Source organism: Oryctolagus cuniculus, chromosome 20, assembly GCF_051225735.1.
Source record: "Oryctolagus cuniculus isolate XC-2025 breed Fujian yellow rabbit chromosome 20, ASM5122573v1, whole genome shotgun sequence".
Lineage (NCBI taxonomy): Eukaryota > Metazoa > Chordata > Mammalia > Lagomorpha > Leporidae > Oryctolagus > Oryctolagus cuniculus.
In genome coordinates, this window is record NC_142886.1 from 21,819,070 (window position 1) to 21,829,935 (window position 10,866).

The 10,866-nt window shown below is 51.9% G+C and overlaps 1 long non-coding RNA gene across 1 annotated transcript; it reads left to right on the top strand.

Annotated features, from left to right (window-relative positions):
* Nucleotides 1–6,714, top strand: LOC103345766 (uncharacterized). Its single transcript, XR_011384903.2, has 2 exons — nucleotides 1–717; nucleotides 6,344–6,714. It is a non-coding gene; the product is annotated as an uncharacterized LOC103345766 (long non-coding RNA).
* The last annotated feature ends 4,152 nt before the right edge of the window (nucleotides 6,715–10,866 follow it).

A 10,866-nucleotide genomic window follows, 5' to 3' on the forward strand; every position in this document is an offset into this window, starting at 1 on the left:
CCTCTGTCCACAGCTTCTTAGTCCATGGACTACAAGAAGTGACTCCTGCTCAGAAGCCACTCGGACTTCCTGTTCCCATGTGTCTAACTTCCCGCCTCCCTAAAAGGTCATTCTCAAGATCATAGCAAGACTGGCCTTGTGAGACTTGGCCACTACTTACCTGGGGCAGCTGGCCGTGCCTGAGAGGCTTATAGGACAATGGGTGTTTCTGAGGTCTTTTTCCTGTAAGGGGGAGGGTATGTTTCACAGTCAGCAGCCACTCCCAGCAGCTGGCCGTCCTGTCATCCTGTGATGAAGGGCATCTGGGATACCACTAGGTGCAGTAGCCACAGAGCCCAACACAGCCCTGTTATGGCCACACAGAGGGCAAGTGGATGTCACTGAAGCGTCTGTAGGAGTTGAGGGCTGGGCCACAGGACCCGGGGGCTCCAGAAGACGAGAGAGAGATCAGCAGAATCCACGGGAGCTCAGAGCACCTCCAGCAGAGTGGGAGAGGAGACGCCATGCCAAAAAAAGAATGAATGCGCCATTTCCGCGGCCCCACTGGGAACATGGTTCAAGATGTGGCGATGTGGCGAGCACCCTGGGGCGGCTCCCTGGGTAACAGTCAGGTCCCTCCTGGGCTTCCGTCCGCAGCCGCAGCAGCCGCCATGACGGCGGGTTTCCGTTAACGGCGAGGACGGTCTACACTGGCGAGGAGACGGTGGCGCTCACCAGGTCTGTGGAATTAATACTTTTTCCGTTAAGAATCGGGTTTTGTAAACATTGGGACAGTCTATGTACTTGGGACTTAATGTGTCTAAGATAGTCTAGAGAATTTAGTATGTTAAAGAATAACCCGTTAGCCTGGCGCTTCTTGCTGAAAAAGTGAGATTACGTTAAATTAGATTGTGCCTCTTAGGTCCATGGGTGTTAAGTGTCCCAGCTGTGCTGAAGCACCTACGACTCACAGGGGCCGAGTGTGGCACCGCCAGCGTCCACCCGGATCGTTTAGATCCTGGCCGCTCCGCTCGGCCCGGCTCCTGTTAACGTGCCTGGAGGGCGGAGGAGGACGCTCCAGGAGTCGGGTTCCTGCCACCTGCGGGCCCCGAGCGCAGCTCCCAGCCCTGGGCTCTGGCTCGGCCCAGCCGTGGCGTTTGCAGCTGTCTGGGGAGTGACCAGTGTACAGAGGGTCTCTGGTTCAGCCCCTGTCTCTCTCTGCTTTTTGAATAAATAACTGAATCTTTAAAAAAAACTGTAACGCGCTGGTAATCCTGTGAGATTTGTTTAGTGATGTTTAAATACTTGGGAGAGGTTCCTTATTTGTTTATACATTTAGAAAGCTTTCAAAATGAAAAGGGATTCATTACCTTTATAAATAATGTTTAAATTTTTAAAATTTTATAAACTGGGCTAAATAGGACCGTTTGATAAATAAAAATATGATATGAAGTATAAAAATTAAAATTCTTTTTAAAAATTCAACATTAATAAATATTCACGTTAGCAGCCCAGCGACTACAAGCACTTATCAAGGATGACAGAAACCTTACTCTGGCATAGAATAAGGATTTCAGGAAACTATTATCCCAGTCCTCTTCCCTTGTTAGCTGTGTGAGCTTGAGAAAGTCGCTCTATCTCGCTGGTCCTCAAGAATTTTCCTCGTAAGAAGGGCTGGGTGGGCTGGTCCCTGAAGCCCCCTCCAGGTCTGAAATCCTAAAACAGCAGCGCGACTCTCTCCGTGGGCCATCTGTGTGGCTGTGCTGCTGCCCTGGCTGCTGGCACCTCCGTCAGAAGCCTGGCTGGCATTTCTCCCGGGACTCGCTTGCTTTATGGTTTTTGATCGCATCCTATGTACCTGTTTATTTTTAAGCCTTAAGAAAACACTTCCTTCCCCAGTCCTACCTAAGACAATAGGGCAAGCATCAACAGGAAAATTCTCACCATCTACAGAACAGTCTGACTTTCCTTAAGCCCTGGGACCTAGACTTGGCTCTGGAAGCCAGTTGTTTACTCCACATTATCCATACAGTGTCACAATACCTGCTCACAAGAGTTAGCTCCATTCTCAAGTCAGATCAAAGACACTGAGTGGATCAGACAGTGAGGCAAGATTCTCACGACCTTACAGACAAGCAACCAGGCACTCGCTTTCGGGGCCAATTACTTAGCTGAGCCACCTCTTCCAATGCTCAGGGTTGACTGTGGGCAAGATTGCCGTGTGGCCAAGATTGTTTCACAGGCAAATCCCCTTTCAAACCTGACCTTAACAGTGTTCCTGCCACCGGCCCCTTCACCTGTGTCCCAGTCTTACTGATTTCTGCTCTGGGTTGGTTCTCAGTGCCACCATGAATGAACTCTGTGGCCAGCTGATTAGACTGTGCACCTGCCTAACTCCACTGTCCACAGGTCAGCATCCCCATGCCCGCGGGTGGGGACTGTCCAGCCTGCAGGCCACATAAAGCCAGCAAAATCATTGGGTCTGGCCCTGCCAAGGCAACTACAGGCAAGACTCGAAATTCAGTGTATCTATTGCAGTCTAATTTTCAAGCTGATAATTACGTGTGGCCCACAGATGATGCTATAAATATCCAAATGGCCGTTGGAGAAAAAAGTTTCCCCAGCCCCGCTCTAGGGATGTGCAGTGACCCCTGTGTCACTTTGGACAAGATGATGATTTCTCTGGGATCCAGCTTCTTTTCTAAAGGTGTAATAGTGCTGACTTACAAGCTTCGAGATTTCATTTCATATAAAGTACTTAGCACGAAGCCTGACAGAAAGTAACAAATGGCATCTCAATAATTATTATTAGCAGTTCTTAACTTTGACAGGACTTCAATACATGTGTGGAATTCCCATCAGAATAATAGCAGTCATCGGGGCAGGCATTCCATGCAGCGGTTAGCACGCTGCTAGGGACACTCACATCCCGTATCAGGGTGCCTGGTTCAAGTCTGCGCTACTCCGTTCTTGCTGCAGCTTCCTGCTCGTGCGCACCCTGGGAAGCAGCAGGTACTAGCCCAAGCACCTACGTCACTGCCGCCCTTGTGGGAGATCCCAGTGGAGGTCAGGCTCCGTCCTGAGGTCTGGCACAGCCCTGGCTGTTGCATGCATTTGGGGAGTGAACCAGCAGATGTAAGGTATTTCTCTCTCTCTCTCTCTCTCTCTCTCTCTCTCTCTTTCTCTCTGTGCCCCTCCCTTTCAACCTTTCAAATAAAATGAAAATAAACAAGTTTTTAACAAAAGGCAAAACTGTTATCATCACCAAGTCCATTCCTCAGCCAGTGTTGTATTGGAAGAAGCTGGGTCATCAGTACCAGGTTAGCAACTGAGGGCCCCACGGTGTCTCCCTAGAGAGCAGAGGCGGAGACAATGCCATGGCTGAGAAAGAACTTCTAAGATAGATACCATTCACAATAGCTACAAACAAAAATTAAATACCTCAGAATAAATTTATCAAGGATGTCAAAGATCTCTACAATGAAAATTAAAAAACAAATTTTATGTATCAAAAAAGCATATATTTGTTAACTAAAAAACCCTAAAAAAGGAAAATTACAAACCATTAAACAAAGAAATGTGACAGGGCAACTTAAGAAATTTGTAACTTGGGGCTGGCACTGTGGCGTAGTAGGTTAATCCTCTGCCTGAGGCACCGGCATCCCATATAGGCACCGGTTCTAGTCCCGGCTGCTCCTCTACCCGTCCAGCTCTCTGCTGTGGCCTAGGAATCAGTCAGAAATCAAACTGGTACCCATATGGGGTGCTGGCGCTGCAGGTGGAGGCTTTACCCACTAGGACACAATGCAGACTTCCCATCTGGTTTTTTCAAAACATGTATTTGAAAGGCAAACTGACACAAAGAGACAAAGATATTCCAACTGATATGGTGTGCCAGCGTTGCGAGTGATGGCTTAACCTGCTGTGCTCCAGAACCAACACTCTCCACCTCAGTTCTGATGACGTTGCTCCAGGTCTGCTTCAGATACACCCTAAAATTATTTTTAAATAACTTATTTAAAAATTTCCTAGGTGGCCTGAATCTTCATTTGTTGAAAACGCTCAAGTTCTGGAAAGTTACCAACAGATCTTTATATTTTTATAGAAGATTCATTTACTTATTTGAAAGTCAGAGTTACATTGAGAGAGGAGAGGTAGAGAGAGAGAGAGAGAGAGAGAGAGGTCTTGGATTCGCTGGTTCATTCCCCAGTTGGCTGCAACGGCCAGAGCCATGCCAGTCAGTAACCAGGAGTCAGGAGCCTCTTCTGGGTTTCTTATGCACCTGCAGGGGCCCAAGCACTTGGGTCATCTTCTACTGCTTTCCCAGAGCATAGCAGAGAGCTGGATCGGAAGTGGAGCAGCCAGGTCCCGACTGGCGCCCATATGGGATGCTGGCACTGCAGGAGGCGGTTTACCTGCTATGCCACTGCACTGGCCCCTGCCTACATATCTTAATAGACCCTCTGGCCAGTTCCTTTGTATGCATCACACAGCCACCACACACAATGGAATGGGCCATGGGCTCTGGCCAGGTCTGGACCTTTCAGGGCCAGTGTCTCCATGGCCAGTGATTAGGATGTCAGGACGACACAGGGACAAGGCAAAGATTTGTGTATGTTCAACTTTTATTAATGAGATACAAGAGGTATGCAGAGACTTCTGGGAAATTCTTCCCTTGAGAGAGGCAACAGGAAGCAGCTCTTCTTTCTGGACAAGGATGCACCTAGGGAATGCGGTCCAGATCATCTCAGAGGGCAGAGGAAAGAATTACAGACGCAGAATAACACGGATAAACCAATCCCCAGAGCACAGTCTTCCTTTCATTGGGTGGTGTGAGCTTCCCGTTCCTTCAACTTTTGGGTTGGGTTTTCACTCTCTTGCCACAGTAAGCATTTCAAGTCCATTAGTATTACAGAATTCATTATTTAAGGAAATGCTGCTTAGTATTACAGATGTACAAAGTGAGACGCACCTGCTCTGTGCCTAAACAAAGGCATCTCATACACATTCACGCTGCACTGTGGTGTGTGGCTACCACTGATACCTGTGGCATGTTGTATTGTTAACTGTATACAGCTGAGGAGTGGTGCTGGCGTGTCAGAGGTGCTACAGGGACCTGCCTATGATCAGTGCCGTCCTGGGATGCTGACTATATCTGATGAAGAACAGGTCAAGGCATTTGCTTCCAGACGGGACCAGAGGCCTGTTGTTTATCTGTCCATACAATATCCTAGGAAGCACAAAGGACCCTGGGAACAAAGGACGACCTCTCCCTTTCGGGGGCTTACTGAGTGTTGAAATGGGAAGGTCTTCTCCGTCTTCACGACAGAGCCAGCTCTAGCCCCTTGCTGCTAATGTCCACCTGGAGATGACAGCACCATCAAGGGATCCTTTGCTGAACTGTGTTTCTCCAAGGCCTGAAATTTCATTGTATTTGGTTTCCTCTGGTAAGCACACGGGAAAGCGGGAAGTAAGTACTTTGGTGTAACATGTGCTGACTGAATCCCCAGGAGAAGCCACCACTACGCCTTCAGTCCCCTCCCCTCCACCTGGGGGAAATGTATCTTCAGGATCACAATTAATTAGCTACAGGTCTGCAGAATCCTTGTGTTTCAGGAGAAAACAAGAATCTAAGCGAACTGTATTTTAAGGAAGGGGTTTTATGGAACCCACATTTCCTGTCTACTGTCCTTCGACTTTCTGGCTGCAAAATGGATACAACTCACGCACAAAGATGCGATTCATGAACCAGTGTGTTTTCTCTAACTATGGAGAGGCGGTAACCTTTGAGATCAAGTACCTGTGCTTCCAGTTGTGCCACTGTGATCCTGGAGGGGAAACAGCAAACTGTCTGGGACTCTGGTGTCTGCATCGACACAGCTCTGGCTATTAAGTAAAACATCATAGTGGCAACTTAAAGGCCTAAAGAGTGATTTACTCAAGAAGGCATGTCTGTTCTCACTTAAGTCGGTTTCCATTGTCTTCAGGAATCATCTGTACTTGGGCCCCTGCATCCGTGTGGGAGACCCAGAAGCAGCTATTGGCTTCAGCCTGCCCCAGTCAGGTCATTGTGGCCATTTTGTGGGAGTGAATCAGTGGAGGGAAGATCTGTCTCTCCTTCTCTTTAACTCTGTATTTCAAATCAATAAATCTTTCAAAAAAGCAGAGAATTATCTGTGAAATCACTGGGTGAGCAAACCCCTCCCCCCAGTATACTAAACAAGTCAGCACTTGCCTGACTGGTCACAACCCACACATCTCTTCCATAGTCTGTATTGTGATTAAGTGTATAACAGAACACATGCACATTTGGATCATTTTCTATGTTCCATCTAATACTATGTTGTCAATATCTACCATTCAGATCAATACTGAAGAAAAAGTGTGTTCTACCAAGAAAAGTGGAAAGAAATCCTCTCTTACGACAACATATGGAGGCTGGAGCTGTGCCGGCCTCCCATATGGGTGACAGTTCGAGTCCTGGCTGCTCCACTTCTGATCCAGCTCTCTGCTGTGGCCTGGGAAAGCAGTAGAAGATGGCTCAAGTGCTTGGGCCCCTCCTGCATCTGTGTGGAGACCTGGAGGAAGCTCCTTACTTCTGGCTTCGGATCAGCTCAACTCCAGCAGTTGTGGCCACTTGGGGAGTGAACCAGCGGATGGAGGACCTCTCTCTCTGCCTCTCCTCTCTCTGTGTAACTCTGACTTTCAAATAAATAAATAAATCTTTTAAAAAAAGAGATTGAGTGCCCAAGGCAGCCCCTGGGACCCAGCCCTCAGACCCCACCCCCTTCCCTCCCAGGGAGTGGGACCGGTAGCCCCGGGCCCTCAGAGCAGGCCGCTGGGCTGGGCCTTGCTGCGGGAAGGTGGCTGCAGCGACAACCTGCGCTTTCAGAACCTCTCTCTTCAGCCAAGTACTCAACAGACAGGATAGAGGGTGCGGTTGGCAAGCCACCCAGTGCCTGCATCAGCCGGGAACACTAGATCACTCCCCACGCTCCACTGTGCTGGGGTAGTCTCTGTGGGCCCACACCTGTCTGCTGGAGGCCTAGAAATGCAGAAAGTGCACCTTTAGGAAATACTGAGGGGTTGCAGCTGGACGGAGGCTTCCTGCTGTCAAATCTTCAGATGAGGAGCCGGCGCACCAAGCACTCCTGCACATGCCCGCTCCTCACTGAGAGATGCAGCCTTGCCATTAACCAACACAGGAGTGTGCTGAGCTGCACGTTTTTTCCCCAGGATTCAACCAGTTAGTGGGGGAATTTGCATTCTAGGAAGCGCTTAGTGGCTCTGAGTAAAGGGGCCATGGCTAGTGGGGTCCCTGGTACCCAGTCATGTGAAGCACAAATTAACAAGCCGTGAACCCGCAGCTGGAGGCACAGATGCGTGCAGGAAGGTGAAGTGGCCTCCTGTGGGGAGATCCTTCCTTGGTGCCATTCCTAAGGGGCACATCGCTGTGTGCACTCTTTTAGATACCCCTTCCCACCCACATGGACAGATGGGCTCAGCTGTCCTGGACGGGAAGAGGACAGGGGCAGCACCCAGAGAGCACAGAGCAGGGGGGAGCCTGATGCTTCGATTCCCCTAGCTCTACACGCATCTATGAACCCACGCTTTGGTGGCGTTTTCCTTTTTAGCCTCATCTGGAAGTGCTGCCGTCTTTCCCCTGCCATCCACCTCTCTTCACCAGGAGTCACAGGAAACCCAGCTCAAAGGCCCTCAGCATCTAGACAAAGCAAGAAAACTGCCCTTGTTTCTGTTTTGTTTGGCCTCTATAGCAAGTTGACACTGCATTAGATAGTAACATGTAAAAAATCAAATGGTAGGAGCCGGCACTGTGGCGGAGCAGGTAAAGCCACTGCCTGCAGTGCTGGCATCCCATGTGGGCTCAGCTTCAAGTCCTGGCTGCTCCACTTCCCATCCACCTCTCTGCCATGGCCTGGGAAAGCAGTAGCAGATGGCCCAAGTCCTCGGATCAGCCCAGCTCCAGCCATTGTGGCCATTTGGGGAGTGAACCAATGGTTGGAAGACCTTTCTCTCTGTCTCTCTCAAATAAATAAATCATTTTAAAAATCAAATTTTACATAAAAAGACAATTGTCTTGCTTTTCTAGAAAAGAAACAAAAAAGTTGGCAATACTTCCCCAGCACTTTCTTCTAGTAACAGCTGACTGGTGCTGGGGATAGTCTGTTCGCAAGCAAGGTGTCCACTCTCCAGTTTGCTACAGTCCCTACCTCGCCCTACAGTGGCACTCTGCCCACTCCCCTCATTGAACAGTTTCTGTCTGTCCAGTTCTCAAAGCGTGTCAGCTCTTGGCACAAATCTAGTCCCCCACTGACAAAGTGCATGGCAAATGAGGAATCTTTCAGTACCTATTGAACACGTGTGTGATTCCACGGACTGTCCATTTTCTCCAGTTAACCTTGCCATTGCCCATCTGTGCTATTCCAGCTATTCTGGTGTGATGTTTGGGTCCCTGTGTGTACCTTGGGGAGGTGATGGAGGTGACAGGTGGCTGGCTCTCACAGAAAGACCAAACTGGCCAGGCACAGTGGTCGGCACTCAGTGGGTCTCATGTGTTTATGATTTCTATTCCGGAGCAGGGGAAGGGTCTCAGAGGCAGCCTGGATGCTGCTGGCTGTCGTGCGTGTTCACTGTGACAACGATGTGAGGAGAAATCCTAGGTATTTCTGGAGCGACAGCCCGTGTCAGCGACCAGCTGGGCTCCCCCCGGCCTCCCAGCCACGTCCCGCCCCACGCCCAGAGTGACAGTGTGTGCAGGGGCCTGGGGAGGCGGGCTTGGAGGAGACTGCCAGGGGGTTCAGGGCCCTCCCGGGACAGAAGCCCGGGGCCGCCCTGCCTGGTGAGCAGGGGAGAAGGCCAGCGCAGGCGGCCTCTGTGAGGCAGGGAGCAGCTCTGCAGGCCCTGGCCCAGCCCCAGCTCCAGAAGCCTGAGAGATCAACGCTGCCACAGGCCGCCCCGCCTCCCTCTGTCACCTCAGCCCCCGACCTGGGCCACCGGGCTTTGGGCTTGGTCCTAATCCTCGAATCCAGTCATCAGCTAGCAGGTTCATCCACGTTTCAGCACACACACATGCACGGACATAATGAATGATACACATTCGCACACATTGACACACACACGATGCACGCACGCACAGTCATGAACATGATGAGCGATACGCACAGACACACACACACACATACACAGATACACAGGATGCACGCACACAGGCACAGACATGATGTGCGGTGTACACAGACATGCACGCGCACGCACACACATGTGCCCTGATCACGGTGCCTGGCCCCCACTGGGCTGTGGTAAGGATCCCTGAGGACAGCAGGTCTGGCTGTGCTAGCTGTGTCCCTGTCCCTCTGCCCTGCAGCCCTGTGTCCCAGGGCTGCGAGCGTGGCCGAGGACTCCTCAGCGGCACTAACACTTGGGCCATCTTCTGCTGCGTTCCCAGCACGTGAGCAGGGTGCAGGGTCAGAAGTGGAGCAGCAGGGCCCAAAGCTGCACCCGTGTGGGATGCGGTGTCTCAGGCGGCGGCACTGACAGCTGTGTCACAACGTGCCCCCCCAGAGACTTTCAGATCCTGCCGTGTGAGATTCCCACGTGGGATTACTGGCGTTGTAGTGGATGTCCTCGTCTTTGCCTGGCCTGACTGTTCGAAGATTCAAGGGCAGAAGGGTGCTTCCTTCAAATAGAGCTCACGACGGTTTCAACAATGCCATGGAAGTGCATGGCTTGGGGCAGCTGTGGGGACCCCTCTCAGGAAGCAGCACGCATGCGCCAGTGTCTGCGTTTGAGTCCCGGCAGCGCTTTCAACTCCAGCTTCCTGCAGGTGTGCGCTCTGGGAGGCAGCAGGGGATGGTCCACGGCCTGGGTCCCTGACACCCACCTGTGAGACCCGGATGAAGCTCGCAGCTCCTGCCTTGGTGAAGCCAGCCTGTGGGCAGCCCAGGGAGGAAAGAGCACTTGGACAGCCCCAGAGGTGGCCCAGTGTCTGCGGCAAACACCAAACACGACGGCTCCAAGTGTAGGCAGGGAAGATCTGCCGGGGACAGATGCTTGAAGGTCCCAAATGTCACAGCAGGAGTCGAGTCCCGCCCCGGAGCAGATGGAGCCTGGCAGGGATTTGAAAGTCAGCAGTGCTGGGCGTCCTCACACAAGACTGATGGGCATAACGCAAACCCACATTGGGGCCACACAGGTCTGCCACCCTGCCCAGCCCTGCTCTCAGGGTCAAGGACAAGCTCAGCTGACCGGGAGGCCCTGGGGCATCCCTGCCGATGACCACTTTGGTCCCTGCACTTGAAAGCCTGGGCTGGTGGACGACCCGAGACCCTTCCCAAACTGCAGCCTCATGCCTCCCGTGGGAATCTGGGTCACTGGGACCCTGGACCCTGTCCTAATTCACAAGCCCCCTGCCCGCCAGCCTGCCAGCCCTCTGCTAGGCTGTTGTTGCCATCCATCGCCCTCCTGACCCCCAGGCTGGAGACAAGCCGAAGGCTGGGAGCCAGGCCAAGCCTCCCAGAGGGACTGCTCCTTCCATAGCTCCCAAAGCTGAAATGCCAGTGTGGAGAGGCTGCAGTCATTGGATAGGGCCCCGTCAGGAGCTCAGCAGCGCAGTCAACAACCCGAGCCTCCTGGGGGCCTCGCCCAGGCCACCTCTGTGACCCCCTACAGGGCCTGGTCCCTGGGCTGTTGTCATTGTACAGTGGGCCCTGGGCAGGATGTACACTCGCTGGCAGGACCTGGGGTTCCCACAGGACCTTCTGACAGTGGGACCCAGGTAACCTGCAGGTTGGGGGGTGGGGTCACAGGGTCTCCTTTCAGCCCTCCACACGACTCAGAGCCCTGTGACACAGGACAGCCATGAAGCAC